The 19,540-nt window shown below is 32.8% G+C and overlaps 1 protein-coding gene across 3 annotated transcripts in view; it reads left to right on the forward strand.

The window, feature by feature from the left end:
* LOC143182433 (acyl-CoA Delta-9 desaturase-like) overlaps positions 1-19,540 on the forward strand; it is a 39,286-nt gene that overhangs the window by 3,115 nt on the left and 16,631 nt on the right. The window contains exon 1 of one of the 3 annotated variants that reach the window (XM_076383409.1): positions 2,246-2,485. The exons of 1 other annotated variant lie outside the window; for it this stretch is intronic. The gene's annotated coding sequence lies outside the window, so the exon portion shown is untranslated. Of the gene's footprint in view, positions 1-2,245; positions 2,486-15,887; positions 15,988-19,540 lie in introns of those variants that run through there. One more of the 3 variants, XM_076383408.1, reaches the window with a different exon arrangement.

The following is a 19,540-nucleotide window of genomic DNA, read 5'->3' on the forward strand; positions in this document are numbered from 1 at the left end:
GGATGTAAAACATCTGAGATCAGACAGTCTGATCATCATGAGCGCGAGTAGTGACGTAAGCATTAATTGTAATCGTATCCTATCGTTGCATGAGACACAACCTTGCTCCTTGACGCTCTGTTCACTTGAATCTGTCACGTCATACATGCATTTGATTTGACAGCATTAATTCAAAGTAAACTTTTTCTCTTCTAATTTTACAGTTTTTCCATATATAACTGATAGTATCATCAGCATTATTAACCATAACATGATTACTTATGGTTAATACAGCAAATTAAATCAAATATTTTACAAGAATATCTTAATCTTCTTCAAGTTGAATTATTTTTTAGTTCCGTTTAATAAGGACTTATTAAAATTAGGAAAAGTACAAAGCAGTAATTTTAGTCTTAATATTAATTCAATATTAACTTTTGCAGGTGTCAAGCACTAAATAAAATTTCCAATAAACACTTTTGAATACTGTTGAAATGTTTGTAATTGTTCGTTCGAAGTTCGAAGTCGAAAGATTATGAAACAAACAATATAAATTATTATTAAAAATTCGCATATTGTACATTCATCATTCTGATTATAAAAGTAGACCAGGCACACGTGTGCGGTAAGAACAGATGGTCAGTGATGAATGAATAGTACCTTCGAGATAAGATCATTTCCGGAATGATAGCATATGGATTTATGAAAAAGAAATTTGCAATTTTTTTCTCGAACGGAGACATTATTTTAAAATTACATTTGCAAATTTCTTTATTTCTTCCTCTTATTACCTAACCATTATGAATGCTAATAATTTTCACGAGTCACTGCGCACGATTGTTTTGCTTTAATAATACATCTAGCACAAATTGCTGTTATGATTATTTTATGGGAAATATCAATTTTTCACAATTATTCGCAATTCAGTGACTAGTTTCCGTTTTTCAGGTCAAGGACATCATCCGAAGGATGATGAATTTGTTATTCGCTTCTGAATCTTTGGAAGGTTCTGGAGAGTCTCCTTGGTCTCCTCTAGACTGCCCTGGCTAGTGAACAGCTTAACAATAGGTCATTCATGACCATTGATAAGGTTTGCCCAAATTTTGAATTTATATCGTCTCTCGGAAGTATAATAACTTAGGTGAGACCTACTAAAAAGGCGTTCTGTGCAATGCTCTTGTGGGTGCAAGTCCTAAATGTATTCTTTGCTACTTGGCTCAAGGCTGTATCTTATTTGGCCACATTTACTAAGCCACCACAAGGTCCCAAGCCCTCGTTTGAACAGCGTTACTGTGGGTTCCAAGGAACTAGTATAGTTCCTAAGCCATTCTCAAATGTCTCACCAGCCACCAAAATACTTATTGTCAGAGGCGTGAAGAACTTGAACTCCTGTTGTTTCTACAGTCACTATATTTATTTATTTATTTGACGGGCTTAATGTAGTCCAGTGAAAACTATATCTGTGGTTGTAATGCAAAACCACCTAAGTCACATGATTTTGTTTTCGAGATATTGATATTTCAAATTTTTAGCTCCAATATTATCTCATGGACTTGTGTCTTCTTAAACCCTTATTTTTAATGTGTAAAAATTCTTTTCGTACCTTTTCTTCTTTCTGAAAATGTAAATTCTATATCCTAGATGTTGATTATGGCTTTAATTGGACAACCACAGATATCTCTGAGAGACACTATAATTCTACCCCATTTCGAACTCTAATAACAATATTCCAATTTTCTTGAATATTCCTAAAGATACTTAGCAGTTGCCCACTTTGGAACCTAACAATAAGTTCAAGACATGAATGGAACTTAGATTCTATTCATAATTATAACATAACTACAAGATTTCAGTTACAGGACCAATCTGCATCAAATTTTTCTCCTAGCTTAAAAAGTTATAAATTTACTAACTCCATCGACTTTAGTGGTTGAGTTGAATATGACTTCCAAAGCCACCGTTTGCAAGCACAGAGGGCACAATAAATCCAATCGTTCCTTGCGGAGTCGGTATTGCAGACCATTTGAAAAAAATCCTATCAGATAAGTCTTTCCTAAACTTCGTCAGTACTTATAAATAATATGCAAGGTGTGGTCGCATACAGTGCTATGCTCGTGTACAGTTTTCTATCAATCGAGGAGCTCTTATCTATAGACCAGTGTGCATATACAGTTGCTGCTAGTTCTGGTCACGTCCGAGAATGGCGGCAGTGGCGCCAGGGATCAATCGAACTGGCCAGCGGACCGAGTACGCACAGTGTCTTTGCGATTCGCTAAATATTTTTCGTGGACGGAAATATTTCATTTTACAGTAGTGGCGCGCATGCATTGGCATAGATCCGTCAAAGGCCACGCGGAAAACCGTGGGTGCGCCGTAAAAAAAGAAGCTGCTCGTGCAGGAAACCGCAGTCCAGCTGAGGGGTGACTCAGTCTAGTGGGGTGACTAACCCTGATTTTCCTTTGAAATTCTTCCCAGTCGCCCCCGACACTCGTCACTCGAATCTCGGGTTGGTGATCCACGAAGATCTACGCGAGATATTCTTTCGTCGAATTTAAATAGTACACCAGTGGATTAGGGGTACCCATGAGTAATGTCATATTCAAGCTTCACCCATAACCGCTGGGTATTTAAATTAGATTTCGAGAAATTGTTGGACACATGAATCCTGCCTGGCATGGTTCGCTTGTGTTTCAAGCAGAAATGGATTACGCGAGTGATGATAAACGAGCAGGCTGTTTTGACGCAGTGTGCGGTAGACACGTGATGTTTTATGACGCCGCTGCGCTGTCGTTACTATAGCAATGAAGGAAATCAGGCGTTAGTTTAAGAAATTGTTAGAGGAAACTGAGTCGAAGCGGATCTTTCTTTGAGCTTGTTACGATGAATTCGAGAAACTGATATTGAATTGGGTGTATAAGCGAATCACCAAGGATCGATTGTACATGCAACTTAAAACGTCAGTGTTTAATATGCATTGGTTTAGCGAGTTTGTAGGGAACACAATTATCGATTTTGGATAATGTTTGTAATAAAGCAACATTATGATGGGTACCACTAATAGTAAAATTGAGCGTAAAAGGAATAGTGCATGCCTCTAGAATATATGAGAAATATCGAGTAGATATACGCCTAATGCTAGGCAACGCTCTCTACATCTCTCTTCCTCTGTTTATCTGAAGCTTCAACTTTTTATTTCTTTCAGTAGACTTCTTTCTCTGCTTTGTGCCCCACCTGTCTTTTTATTTACAGTATTTAGTGTATTTTAAATCAAATTTTGACGTGTAAATTAATCTCAAATAGTTCTGAAAATTACTTAAATATGCAGTACCTGATGTTTAGTAGGTATGTCCCAAATGTGTCTTCTGTTTAACGCGTTGAATGTTGCGTGAGTTATCGCTAACTGTTTAAACGTTAATGCTTATAAACTGTTGACGTCAATGTCGAAAAGAATGAAGTACATTTTAATAGTCCTTTAGTTGTAAAATTGAAATCGATAAAGGGCGCGTAAAGTATTAAAAAATAGTACAACAGTAAAAGTGTATGATACCAGTGTTACGGATAATATAATGTGGTAGAATTACTATCATCCCATTATCAAAAATGAGTGCTAATAATAAATAGAAAGTCCACAGCTTTTCAGTTTATTATTATCTATAAATAATTTACTGATATTTTACACAATAAATATTAAAAGTGGAATATTATAAACGCTGTGATTCTACAATACTTAATTAAAGGCTAAATTAATCGATATAGGTCTCACGTTGCGAAATTATATTTTATAACTAAATTGCAGATTTTTATGCATTCATGGAAATCTGAAATCCATAAAAACTTACAGAATGCATATTATATTAAAAAATATAGAAAATATGAAAAATAGTGTGCAAATTATAGTATTTAAAAGACGAATCAAATTTTTATTTTATTAAAATATGAAATTGCACAAAATCCATAGTCTATTTTTAACGAGAACCTCAAGAACAAGCACCTTCCAATCACAAGACACAGCAGGGCTGGTTTCCAATATCTTTCTTTAATGATATTCTGTAGAACGAAGGGCTAATTTGTTTTAACGTGTTCTCTTGAAGGTAGAGAGTGAAGGGGATATACTTCCGTTAGCTTGATAAGTTTCAGCTTGAGAAAGGTGTGGATCTTCGGGCCACTGACGATAATCATACTTAAATTTAAGTAGAGCATCTTGAGAATGGTCAAATTACGTTTTTATATATAAAATAATTTTTTTGAGCCATAATTACTCAAGACATGTTCGAAAAGTACGTACATATGTGTTAGCGCAGGTTTAAATTTGTATCTTCATATCTAATTCCTGAGAAAGTTATTATCATTAATCATCTCAATGTAATAGTTTATTTTGAAGCAGTATTCTATAGCTGATATGAGGAGAATAACGTAAATGTCAAAATCAATCAAAGTAGCGGTCAAATAGTATACGCGTATGTAGGTCCTGATAGAATCTACGTAATAGATCTTTCACACGGATTTTAAAAAATAAAAGCTAAACGAATTTTACTGAGGTTGTGATAGATTAGAGAAAATAACGTAGCAAATAAATCTTAGGTACTCATTCTGTTGTATTTACATCTACTAAATATCATACACGAGTAGCATACATGTGTAAAGAAGAAAATCTATTTTTTTGAACACCTATCATTTTCATAGCTTTGAGTAGTTATATAGATATTAACCTGAATTACAGATGAGCTTTGTCCATTTTCTAAAGAAGTAGACTTTCCTTGAGAAAGTTTCTGATATATTATGTACCATGTTCTACCATTCCAGAGTGAAGTATTTGTGTTAGGATATGACGTCTGATATGCCGAATGAAAATACAAAGAAATGCTACTGAAAGGTGAAGCTAGATCAGTTATATTAATACATGTATAAAGATCTTTATATCATTTAAGCTCCATTCTATAATAGACTCAGTCTGTACATTATAATAACAAAAATTTCAAAAAGTATTGCAAAATTAATGCTAACCATAACATAGTTTAACATCATTATTCGTTAAATAGTACGTGCTAATATAAAACAGGAATACACATTGGTAACAACTCTAATTCTTACACTAGTAGTCAATAATTTTAAGGAGCGATTCTACACATTAAAATGAGACGAAAATCAAGGATGATGGAAATGTATTTGAAGCTTCGTTTCCGAGTTATTAAATGTTAAGAAAACGTCTAAGTATGTCAGATATATGTCTGACTTACAATTAGGACTTATTCTACTACCGAAGTGCACTAGTCAGCTGAGGCACAGCGAAGTCAGTAGAGTAAGTACCAAGTCAGACATATTTCCCATGAGTCTCAAGTGTTTTCTCAATCATTAATAACTCTGAAACGAAGCTTTCGAGATATTCAATCATCGTTTGAAAATGCTGACCCTGTTGTCGAGTACTCTGCATATAAAGAAACGGGAAGGAATTTTCATTCTCCTGTCATAACTTCAAATTTTAAATAATACTGCTTAATTTTAATATTTAAACTAAGTAAATTTGACTCGACTTTGGTATTTAAGCCTAGAAGTCACTTGACCAGCTTGTGCATTGCAATTTTTCTTAGTAAAAAGAAGAAACATTAATAGGTTCAGTATCAATTGTATTTAATTAAAGAAAAATTTAAAGAAAAAAGACTTTACCTATCATACAATTTTCAACAACATCGATACCACATTGGTTGTGTAGTTACCTTATGAAAATCCATTTTGTAATTCCATAAACTTATTTTCTTGTTCAACGTAGTAGCAACCTCTCCAGAGCATTTACATTACTCTCCAGAACACTAGAACTCTTAAAAGTTATAGTGCTGCTATAATTACACATCACAACGTAAATTTGTTGAACTAACTGTACCTACTCAAGCTTAGAAGCAAGTACTTCTCCTCACGAAGCATTTAAAAAAAGGGACCACCTTTCTTGCCGCTAAATATGTACATAACCACGCAAACAGTACCATCCGTGGAAGAGAGATCATTGCTCTGTGATGATCGCTAAATTTGCCGAAAAGGCTGGCATCTGAGTCAGTGGAATGGTCCAATCGCCGACCCGAGCGTGGAATTACACGAAAACATTCGTGACAGAAACCTGTGCCCACTTTCTAAAGTAGTACGCATCCGCGGCTCAATTTTCGATCTCATCTCCAGCCAGTTCTTCCGCAGATGAGAGTTATGAGGAGAGGCGTGGAAGAGCTAGGTACCGTTTGACAGGCTTTAATCGCCTGCGGCCGTTGAAAGTCTAGCTCGTTTCGCCTCTAAACGGAACCTCACCTTCGAGATTCGGTCTGGCGTCGAGCATGTTCCGTTTTCCATTCCTTCGGCGCCCCTTCTGATCTCGCGACCACTTCCATTGCTCCCACGTAGCGATGGGATCGAGCATACTGCAAGTAGGATCGAAAACCAGAAGCGATATCTTCGAGTATAGACAGAGCTAGTCTAGGCTAGGCTAGGCACTTCTAAGTGCCTTGATAAATGAATGTGGTACTTTAAAGCAGGGCTTGAAATAAATAGGTACCTTTTGTATTTTATCTGTGGAGTAAAGTCGAAAATGTGGTTCAGCGTGGAAAAATCTAATAGGGTGAGGGTAGGTGAAGGAGATGGCTAGTTTGCAGTTTCTCGTCTGTTATGAATCCTAAAGAGACTTTAAATTTCAGTCAATATGGTAAAAATTCATCAAAGTTAATATGATGAAAATTCATGGTTAATGTGGTCGTTAAATTTGTTTTTTTATCCTCTACAAGAATATCGAAAAAATATAAGGTTTCATTTAAAAAAATACTGATCACCTTACATTACACTTATAGCCTTTCCTTTGAAGCTTAGTTTTCTCTTTTCCTAGGAAAAAAATCATAGTCTTCACTCTTCTAATCATCTTAAGGCTTTCCATGCTCCTGCAGAAATTAATGAAACAAAAAATTAAACGCTGCTTTTTGTATTACATAAGTTACAGTTTTAATTGTAGGCTAAGTTTTATTCTATTTAATTCCACAAGATTTAACATTAGTTTAAGTAAAACAGCTTATCGTTAGAATGTCAGTAATACAATAAGTACCAATGAAACATCATCTTTTATTAGTAGTAATCAAACCCTGTGAAGTAAAGTTTTTGTATTGGATATGGTTTGGTTTTGTGAGTATATACTGAATTTGATCCCATCACTGCTCTCACGTGTCGTTGGATCAAACAGGTTTAATGATTTGGACGTGGGAGAAAGTTTATTCAAAACGATGTTTCGGGTTATCTTTGCTATAAAATTCGGAGCAATAACATTGGGGAATCCACGATAAATCTTTTACGCATCGTATTGTCTTCTGATCATTGGGACCATAAAATGTTTTTTATAGCCAATTTCGAGTGACAATTATGGGACATGACATTTTGACTTCTGTATTTTGAGTTCGTATATATATACATATTTCATTCCAATAAAATTTACTATCACCTGAATGTTATTATCGGGATATTTTTAGATACTTTACTCATAAGAGCTTCAATTTGTTCAGTAGGAAGGTCAATTAATTCGTCACGTGTCTTTTCCTATTGGAACGAATCCGTTTATACAAGTTTAATGATTGTTGTGTGAAAAAATGAATTGATTCGTTTTTAAGTATGTGACTGTAAATATGGCTTTGATGAATAATTGTAATTTTAGTTTTGTCTGAAAGTCGTTGATGTTTCCCTCGCTTCTGGGAATTAATTCTTCACTCTTCATTTCTTTGAGTTTTATAAGAGAAAAGTAGGTCACTAATCCATAAACTGATTTTAGGAAGAGATTCTTGTTCTTTGATATTTTGTAAGTTTGTTCCTTGCGTTATAGGCTTATAATAAACAAATATCGAATTTTCGATATTGGGTTTTGTGAATCATCTGAGGGTTAGAATTAGATTAATCTAAATTGATATTTGAAGATACGTATTTCACATTTGTATTTGGATACCACTCGAATGTTGTAACCAACGTGAATTAAATTGGTATTAAATATCTCAAATATTCTATTCATATACTAGTGTTAAAATATTTCGTAAAAGTCGCATAATTTAAGTATATTTTTATAAATTTAAGAGTCATTTTGATCTTTCTTACCTACGATTAAAATAAAAGACATTAAAAATCAAATAACTATTATTAGAAAATTAAAATGTAATTAACGAATACCAATATCCACGAAAAACATTTTGTAACATCAAACAGTGAAAGCATCACCAATTCTTTTAAATAAAACATTATAAAGGATAGTAACACAGCAAGTACTTTTCTGTTAATATATATAGCACGATAATTCAAGGGAATCTAACAAAAAAGTGTGTTTTAAAGTTTCTTCATTATTCACCCACACTTTTTACAAAGAAAATTGCTTAATTTTACCTCTTTCGGTCCCTCAGAACAAATCCAACCATTCAAAATCACTTCTAAGAATCAGAATCGGTAACATTACTTCCAGTCCTTTGCTTCAACTATAATAAGTTCATTACTTCCAAGAAATCGACGTTTACCGAACAGAAAAGAAAACATTGAGACGTTCACATGTACATGTCGAATTATGAAAATCTTATTGCTAGAAGTTGCGAATATTCGAGGCACTCGAACCAGGGTATCTCTAGCGGAAAGTGCAGCCTTGAGAAGTGTATGGTGTCTTGCTAAAACTCAATATTGATTGATGCACTGGAAGTTTATGTATGGCAAATGTTTTCTTTTCGTATCCAGGACGTTTGAGACCTATTTCGGAGAAACCACGATAACGATTTGTCCGCCAATTGTACAGGCGCGGGTTGAAATGCCACGGGAGAATTAGAAACGCGATGCTGCGTCTTCGTGCCACTTCGAAGTACAGCTGGTTGATTTAAATGATTCGAATGACATTTATCTAGTCTCGAGCTCCCTAGTTTTATTTCCTTCATTTCCTGTTACACTTTCTAATATTTTACTTCGTATCAATTTTTGAAACGTCTTCGTTCTGCTATTTTCTTTCCATGATGTCTTCATTGCATATCATACTTCTACGTTTTGTTATTTTACTGTTTTTATCTTGTTCATTTGATCTTCTGCTTTTCTTTAGAAATTCTTTATAGTATTTTATTTTCTGTAACTAACATCCTGTGTGTGTTATGTAGTTCACTACGTAGGTATTGTTTTTGTGCAGGTGTAATTCTGTAAGTTGACTAATTTGACAAGAAAAGGGAGTGACGAATATTAAAATCGATATAAGAATTGACGTCTATGACTCTATGCGTAAGAAGACATTTGGATAATTTGATTTAAAAAAATATGTACAATAATTTTAATTCTGAGAATTTGAAGACTCAAGCAGTATAAGGTTTATAGAAACCAATACTAAAATTTATATACTGATTTGTTAGGGAAATTCTTTTGGGCTCAGTAGTTCCTGAAAAGGAGGTGAAGTATTTTACATTAAGCCAAACATATACTTAAGAAAATTGCACTCAATAAGTATCTACTTTTATTGAAAATTGAATAAATTCTACTGAATAAATGAGTTGCACTATGAATCATTACGCACTAAAATTTCGTAGTTTCATACATTTAAGTCAAATATTTACGCATTAAAAATAAATCATTTGTATTCTATCAAGAGTTGTATTTTAAAAATAATATAATATACTTCTCTTATATGTCTGATATTATTTCTATCGGCGTTTACTTCGGGCGTTTTAAAAATTTGGTTTAAATAAAACATTTGTATTAAATAAAAATAAATAGGATTGAAAAAGGGAGCATAAATATGTACAAACAGTGCAGCAACATTAAGCATTAAATATATTTTCTGATACTAAGTACCTTTTTCCAATTTATTGACATTAAAGGTCCAAATAATGTTAATAAAATTTCGAATAAACTGTGGGTAATGACATTTTAGAGGGCTATTAAGGTTTTACGTAGCAAAACTATTAATTCTTGCTGTCTGTATGTAGATAGTTCAGGTAATCGGTTTCTCAGGGAAACTAATTAAGTTTTGAAAAACTCTGGGTAAAATAATAAGTAATATATACAGAATTTTCAACAAAATGTGTGATGACTTTTCTCTCGAAATCAAATAAATATTAAGAACAAGTTACAAGTCAAGTACCTGTACAATATCTCAGAGGCGTTAATTTTTGTTGTAAACGAATAATGAATTTGCAAGTTTTCTGTTCATCCTCACTGTATGACACATGTCACCATTTCAAATGCAAATGAAGATGCAAATGCATGGTTATATATGAACATATTAGCCAAGTCAAGATCCTTTCATTAACAATTGAACGAGTTGTACTTGGATCCCACGTTTGATGTTTCGAAAATGTTGCTATATCCAGGAAGTGATGAAACCAGATCTGGCACAGATTTATTACTTTTCAATCACGACAATTGCTTAATCTTCTTGGGAACCAAACGCTCTTCTTTATTACAATGGAACAGTTCGCTATTGCAAGGCCTCATGAATCTTTCACGTTTCGCTTGCATTATTATCGGTGGCTATAAGGCAAAACAACCTATGTTACATTTTTAAAAATTCGAGTTAAGGCATTACTTGAGATCTAGAGTATAGAATATATATTTTCAGAAAGGAGAAAAAGTAGTTGAAAAATTTCTTCACCTAAGCCTTGTTCAGATTAGTCAAGTTACTGGAATTCAAGCAGCTTGAATGTAAGTGATTTGAAGCAACTTGGCAAATGTGAACCTGTTATTTTACTTCACTTGAAACGTCCCTTCAAGTCTCTATTTCGTCTAGGCACATTTAACCAATGTGAACGTGTTATATTATTTGACTTCAAATGTCCTTTCAAGCTTCGAGTGAAACTGACGTCTTTTCAACTTTTCTTTGCTTCGAAATACACATTATTTTATGTATACCATGTGTATACTATACTATACAGGGCAAATTTTAAGCAGATCGACAAACGTGTGAACGTCAAAGAAGCCGTCCAAAGTGCATGTCTCGTTTGGAAAATACATAACCAAATAATCAGCATTATTATTATTATTTTTGCATGACAACTTGTTATGCAAATGTAACAATTCAAATGTAACTTGGCTAAACTGAACGTGGCGTTAAAAATAAGGGTTCAAGAAGGCACAAGTCCCTAAGTCAGTAATTGAAATTGAAAACTTTCAAGACGTCAATATCTCGAAAATAAAAACATGTGACTTAAGTCATTTTACCTTACAGCCACATATATAACAGTACATTTTGTATATTAAATTAAGTTGTTTATCAAATTAGAAACACTGACAGTGATTTCGTAAAAGACAGTACATAAATTTCACTCTTCTGAATTTTGTTTTATGCTTATCGATACTGATATCAAAAAATAGATACTGTAGAAAAATGAATACTGTCATATCATTCAACTTTTCCCTTTCCCTGTTTCCACAGTTTTTTTCTATCTGTTACCAAATTTGAGATATAATCTGTCCCAATGATGTGACTCACCCTCTCCAGAACACCACATTTTCGCTTGTGTCACCCTGTATATAATGATTAAAAAGTTTATCAGTTTAATTTTAAATTTCCGTGCAGTAATGGGTAATTAGACATACAGGTTAATTGTCCACTTCTATTGCTCATGTATTCAATTTTCTTAACTAGTTGCGTAAATATCTTCAGGATGGAAATTATAAAGGGTTACAGATGAATATATAAGAAAAAATATTTATGATACCACGTTATTTCACCATTTTTTGTATTGTATTGTATTATAGCTTATTTTAAGATGAATTTGAATACTATGTACAAAAGGTCATTCCAGGTCAAACTTGCAGGGAAATGCCGAAAAGGTGATTGAAATAAATGTATTGATAATTTAACGTAATTGCGTTTCATTTGTATTATACAATAATACATAAGTACGTTTGTTTTCATTTAATTAATAATGACTTTGATGTTGTCGTTAATAGTGCTGATATTGAACCCATGTTACTGTTTAGTGTGAAAATTCGAAGGCACGAAACGTGTGAATGAAATGAATACACAATAAACTTGTAAAGCGAAAATCAAACTCTTTTTCGGAAGTAAATTGAACAAAGCATTAACAAGTACATTGAAGTGCAAGGTAATCATTTTGAACACTTACTAAAGTACAAATAAAACGCAATTAAGTTAATCAATACATTTATTTCAATCACCTTTTCGACATTTCCCTGCAAGGTTGATCTTGAATGATTTTCTGTGGATAATTTTCTTAAAATAAGCTACAATACTAATAAAAAATAAAAGTATGGTTCTATTTGAAAAAATGATCGTGACCTTCACTTCACCTTTGCGCGTCCACTGGGAAAAATAAAAGTTCCACCATATGATATTCCCCTCGGTGTTGAACAATTTTCATCTGAAACATTTTTGCCTATAATTAATATTTTTAGAGATATTCGTCTGTAGCACTTTATAATTTCCACCTTGTATGTTTTGGTATACACCAGTAAGCACTATTAATGAATTTATTCATCGAAAAAGTTGTAGCTGTCTTCTTTATGCAATCAAAATCAGAAACTCTGTTTTGTGGTATCTACTTCCTACGACGAAAGAAAATTCTAGATAAAATTTACATGAAAACTTCATGCATTACTAAGTGTAAATTATGGCAATGGACTGCATACACGTTGAACCATATTTTATCCCAGATGTCTCCCGTTTTGCTAAAAGAAAATGTATGCATAATGCTCTTCGAAATATACTTGTCCTCAATACTCAGCATTCTTCATCCAAAAGAAATGGCGTTTTGTCTCGGTAGACATTTACGTGTTTGAAGATTCACGCAACAGAGCAAATCAGGTCATAGGCAATTCCAAAATCGGGCCGTGGTGGAGGAAGAAACACAGACTGAATTAGTAGAGGGCCCTACTAAAAAGTTTACAACCTCCAATTACAATTTGTGATTTGTGCACATCGTAAAATAAATTCAACGAATTTTGACGTTGATGTTGTTTCTTTTACAACAGTTGGTATTTCTTAGCTAAAGGCTAAGATGTCTAAAGATTGTCTAAAGATGTCTAAAGATGTCTAAGAGTCTAAGATGTCGTTCAAATTTTGAGGACATCTAAGTTGGATTACAAGAAACCCTTGCGCAAAGTATGAAAACAGTTTACTATATAGTTATCGAGAAATTATTAATAGAAGTTGATGCATTTTAATACTGTGACGTATGGCAGAATAAAAAAAAACTGCTTCTTAGCTACTTTTTATGTCTGAAACAAGAAAACTATATTGAAGAATGTTACCAAAATTGAAATGTTATGAAGCAAATATATTAATTTCAATAAAACTGTACAGTTTTCTCGTAATGGCTAACGCAAAAGGAGATTTGTGCAAAAATTTGTTTGTCAATTGCAATGAAGTTAGTCAATTATAGCTAAATATTTCTTTTTTTATCATTTATTTATTTTAGGTCGCATCAACATCATAGGTTATTAGCGACCACTGTGATTTGTATGAGTTTACATTGTTAGCGTATTTCTACTTAAGTCTATCTGTATCTTATCTTACTATAATTACATAAATTGGGAAGTATACATTGTTTGTTTATCTTTACTTAATTCTAAAATTAATTCTGAATGTGAATTTTTGTAGTTTATAACGATCAATTGATTAATTGAATATCCTAGTTTCGTATTGCAACCAATATATTAAAATTTAAATCTTCTGAATAAATCTAAATAGTATTAAAAATAATCACTATAATTTACATAGTATCATAACAATTTTATATTCATCGTTTAGTAACAAAATCTTTAAAAAGATGCACTGCAATAAGATAGTTGAGAAAAACCATACCAAGTTGCAAATGAAACTTTTTTAGGAACCCGCGCTTGAGAAAAAGGGAAGTTGAATACATTTTTATTAGCTGACACAGTGCGAAATTTGTTTAACGGTCTGTTTGTTCATTGTCCTCTGATTGATTTCATACCACGCTGCTGTTGAACGCGCTGAATGGCGATTGTTTTTCAGCCAACCGAGTAGTGATTGTACTTATTTTACAGCCAGCTTAAATAGACATGTAAATTGACCATGGTAATAACACGAAATTTTGTACGAGTGGTTGCCTTAAACGTCTCCAAAGATTTTCTTTATTTAAATCCCAGCGGGACGAATTTGTATTACTTGTCGCCTCTTTGAAGGATTCTCTGGAGTTCCGCGTTTCTTGCTTGAAAGACTCAGAAACCTTCGGTTAAAAGAAAGGAACAGAACGACACAAGACTAAGACGTATCTTTTATGCATAATCTGAAAAAGAATTGGAAGCAGATTTAGCTGCTTAAGCCTTCAGTCTGCTTTAAAATGGAATAAAATATCAATCTGAAGTTTATTTTGTTTACCTAAATATAGTTATTGTTATATCTAAGTGTATGAAATTGTATAATGGATTCTAAATTTATTAGTTTGTTCGTGACTTTAATAACCCATACAGTCGTTAATATAACTGCAATTAACGGATCGAAGAAATAAGTTATTTACAATCAATTTATTTTGGAATTGATTACTTCGAAGATTTGTAATGCTTTGATTTTCAGTTATTGAAAGTTTGAAAACGAAAGTCTGTTTAAGCTTCTTTATGCTACCTGCGAGTTCTATGCTCCCTCTCAAATGCTAGTCAGTTATCATTATGATAGAATATATTAAGAAATCAGAAAATATTTCTTAATTAAAATTTCAAATAACAAATACTCTAAGCTAATATTTTATATATTATTTATATATCAAATATTTTCATTTTTATTGTTGATGTCTATTCAAAATTATAAACTAATACATATATAATAAGACATCTCTAGAAAAAAGTTCTCACCAACAAATTTTATTAAAGCTCAATTTTTTGAAAACAATTTAAAGTAAAAATTTTATTTTAACGACATTGAAAACGATACAGTTTTGTATTTACGTATTCTATTTTTATTTGCTCTTTAGTGTATTCCCATGTAGAGTATGATTATTTTAATAACATTAAACAGAAGGTTGAGCCTTATAATTAAGATTATCAAACAGAACATTTTAAATCGATAGTTTGATTGCGTAAAGATCTAAAATATAAGTCGGTTAATTTATCAGTACCCAATAATCGATCACTTCAATAAATAATGAGATAGCATTCCTTAAACTTTATCAAATTGATCACACAATAAATTTAGATATCTCATTATATTATACAATTTTTTTAAATAACAAAATAAATAAATAAGTACTTTAAAATCATAATTTATTGAAGTGATCAACTACTGGGTACCGATCGAGTATCGAATCAACAGCTTTAGGTATAGTGATTCGAAAACTCATTAAACGATGTAAAATAACTACTAAAAAAAAGTCCTTCATTTTTCTTCAATTTAACCATATTTTTTCATTAAACAAGTCAACATCTCTTGCCATGTAATCGACTACTGAATCAACTACCTTACAAACACTACTAACTTTCCTCGCCATCTCAATATACTTCAGTTTACCTTACAGATCCTCAAACAAAAATATTCAAATTACAAACATAAAAAACTTCGTTTCCCATCTAAACCAGAAACTCATTTCGCTTTTATTACCCCCTATTTAAAACAACACCTAAATCGCTTCTTTATCGACGATCATCTAGATCTCATCCCCCCCGCTCGTCGCCCAATCATATCGACGAGCACCTTTCGAAACGCTTGAAAAAAGCAATAATCGGTATCGTTCTGTTTCATAATTTATCTATAACATCCTATTAACTGTTCGCGCACACCAACGCGTCTGGCTTTGGAATCCACGTTTTTGTGGGGGCTTTTTTTAGGGCAGCCAGGTGACACGGCGGCCGTGTGTGGGGGATTTCGTGCCGACGCGGTTTCATGGGGCGGCGCGCAGTTGATAAGTGGGACATACGCTCTTGCATCTCGGTATTTCGTAGTGAACTCGCCATCGGGTCGGATTACAGGGAAGGTGCGCGACACCGGTGCCTTTGCAGCAACCACTGACTACCACTTCGTGATTCGTGAAAAGAGGATCCCCTTACCGCCTCCGAGCATCCACGCCAGTAAGTTTTCGGAATCACTTGCGCGTTTTGCCATTTCGCGGGCACTTCGAGGCTGAAATCGATCGTTGGGGCGGTTGGTTGATTCGTACTGCAGGTAGAATCGAATTCGTTTTATTATCGGTAGATTTTATGAATTACCCATTTCCTTCGTGTTTCTGCCTTCGTTTGGGTAAGAGACTAGTGGCTCGAAGACGATCCAGGGGGCAACGAAAGGTCTGAGGGATCGGTGTGCTTGATACGTTAAGATCCGTGATATGTTAGATTCAGTGTGACAAGTTGTGTTGTTTGACTGCTTGGTTGAGGCTCAGCCTGAAGTCTCAATGTCTTTTTCCCTCAAAAGGAGATGAAAGTTTGTGACGAGTGATTGGAGAAGTCAGGAAAGAGACGTTTTGTAGTTCTAACAGTCAAATTGTTGGATATAGAGTTTTAAGTTAAAGCTGTGGTTGATTGATTCTTTAAACGGTTTGATTTCTGTTTCTGTTTATCTTCTATTGCACTTTGCTTCATTTCTGTTCTCTAAATATTCCAATTACAGAATTTATTCCAAAGTAAAATGCTTCTTGGTGTAGTTTAAATTACTCGATTGACATGGATTTAATATTCGCTACCTTTTTAGTCCTTTTTCTTGAGCTCACGAAATGAAAATACAATCTATTTAAATAAAATTTTATTCTCTCATTTCCTCTTAACGAATTATTTATTGTAATTGTGAAGAGCATATACGCTTTAATTTAACTCTCAATTCATAGCGTTGCCACTTGACAGTATATCAGTGTTTCTGAATTAGCATTATTTCTATTGTTTAGCACATAAATCGGTAATTCAAAATGTTTCACTATTTCTAAAAAAATTCTGCATTCAAGGGTTAACAATTTACTATTTTAATTTGTATATATTTATTTTTTTCACATTTAATAGTTTAATATGAAAAATGATTATAAATGCACAATATCGACTATAAAATTATTCGTTTTAAGAATAAAAGTCGTCTTATATCTAAAAAGGAATGTACTGGAATAAATTTTCATTCAGGAAAAGATGACCGCTATGTAGCAGTCTGAAAGTAGACCAAGACAGTGGCTTCGTATTACACTTTGTTACTTCGTTGATTCGAGCAACGTGTTACACCGCAGGATTCCAATCGCTTATCGCGCTGCGAGTTCCGTGATCGCACATCAGTTCGTGTCGATAAGCAGAGCGAAAGAAAATATGACAGGCAGATGTTATTAACAAAATCATATGATTATTTCCATGGTATTGGAGGTAACATTAAAATCAATTTTGAAAGTGCAAAATTATACCTCGGGTTTACAATAAGAATGGCAATTTTTATTTATTTTGGATCATACTATTTTCATGGAACAGAATGTATCTTCTCTGTTGTTAATAGGATTTTCATTTTGTACTGTTTTGAAAGTTGATCGAAAATTTAACAGGATATACAGTAACACATCCACGATGAGTATATTTTTCTTCTGCCATTATGATCTATAAGGTACTTGCTTCTAATAGAAATAGCTGAATTTAATCAAATACCTTCCACATAGCAAGTGAGAAACATTTATCAGACTATTGTCAAGATAACCACAGATTGAATAATAATCCGTAAATTAAATAGCTTGCTTATAGTTCGATAAATGGAGATAAAATAATTTACTAAATAACCGCGCGTTATTTGCTGAAGGCTTCGCTTTTTAACTATTATAAAATCACTCTATCCAATACTGTAAAGTGAAAAAAAGCCGATAATAAGAGATAGAGACAAAAGGCTGAGAGTTAGGAAGTTGACCAACAGCATATAATTAATTTGTTGACCGCGTATCACACGTCAGAATACTTTGGAGTTCATTCGATTGAAAGACTTGCCTAATCGTATGCGGGAATTAAGGAAACAGAAATTGATCGCCATAGCCAAATAATTTCGTATATTTATGTGGAGTTCACACATCGAATTCGAAGAAGGTTCTGCTCTTAATTCATTCAGGAATTAGTGACTCTCAAGAGACTTTTACTATTTCAATTGACCTACTTGCGAAATAGCGCAAGTTAAACAAAACTCTGTGCATCTGTGAAGAATATGACATTCTGTGACGTCACAGAACAATGTTGTGTTATAGACAGGAATAAATGACACCATACTGTACCTTTATTATAAAGCTTCGGTTTGCGTTAGTGGTCGATTCTATTATTCTTTCTATCCGTTTTTGCAAATTTATTGTCTTACATTGCAGCGTATATATACTTGTGACAAACTGACGATAACATGATACTTGATAAACTGACGATGATAGTAACAAAGAAATTTATTGCAAATGAATATCTATTGAAACTAAATGTCAAAATCATGTATTTGAACATTTGATAATGTCTTTGTCACTTTGGAAACAAAATTCCACAAACGCTAGAACATCCTTGTATCTTTGGTGAAACTTAATGAAGAATTCATGCTCTAAAGCAGGTTAAGCCACTTTTATGATGAAAATAAAGTATCACTGCAATACTGTAGCGATAACGTTCGTCATGTGACATAATCTGTAAAAAGAGCACTGTAAATTTGTTGAATCATTAATCTATGTATAATAAAATACTAAAAGAAGTAAAAATATACAGTAAATACAATTTGTACATGTAACATAATGCACAATTTACACATAGAATATTATACTTTTGTATACCATGAATTTCACAAATGTGTCTCCCATATATTGCATAGTTTGTTACAAAATTGTTAATATTGCCAATGCAAATAATACTATTTCCCAATATTTTAGAGATTTATTCATTGTTTCTTGCTTTCATCTTCGAAATTTTCTAAAATTTATGAGAGCATCTGCTACAGGTTTAGGTAGTGTTACTGTTTCATTTTGAAATTGACTACCACACTTCTAAATATTGTTTCTATATGATTTCTTAAAAAAGAATATATTTTGATATTATTTTTATAATTTGACACTAATTTCACAAATACCACTAATATTATAATTAGTGATATTATTATAATGTTAGTAATATTATCATTAGTTATTCGATATTAATAACGAAAAAATTCAAAAGACACAGTAATTGTTTCGTACTTCTAATGCAGTAATTCTTAAATATAAAGCTTCTGCGACAGCTTAATTTCTAAAAACAAGTATTCACATGATTTATTTTTTGGCTTTATTTTTTCTTTATATTTGAAGGATTAGTTTTCTTGTTCTTCGCTTTTCGTTACCACATGAGGTGACTTTAATAACCTGAGGAAAGTAAACTCACTAATGAGTAGCGAGTGAAATAGCTCCATATGATTAAAGCTTACATTAAGTGTCGCTCTATGACCCAGTACAATTGTATTCTAATCTTAGAATAACTACGTATTTGTCATTAACTACCCATTACTCATATCGAACGAAAGTTTACTCAAAATTATTTCATAGAACAGTGAAAGATTTTCAAAATTACTTTTAAAAATGGAGTAACATTGAAGATCAAAATAGGGATGAAATATTTTTATAGAACATTATGCATTCAACTAATATTAGCGAGTTGTGAAAAAAATCGTGCTCCGTGTTAT

The sequence above is a fragment of the Calliopsis andreniformis genome, chromosome 8, assembly GCF_051401765.1.
Source record: "Calliopsis andreniformis isolate RMS-2024a chromosome 8, iyCalAndr_principal, whole genome shotgun sequence".
NCBI classification, from domain to species: Eukaryota; Metazoa; Arthropoda; class Insecta; order Hymenoptera; family Andrenidae; genus Calliopsis; species Calliopsis andreniformis.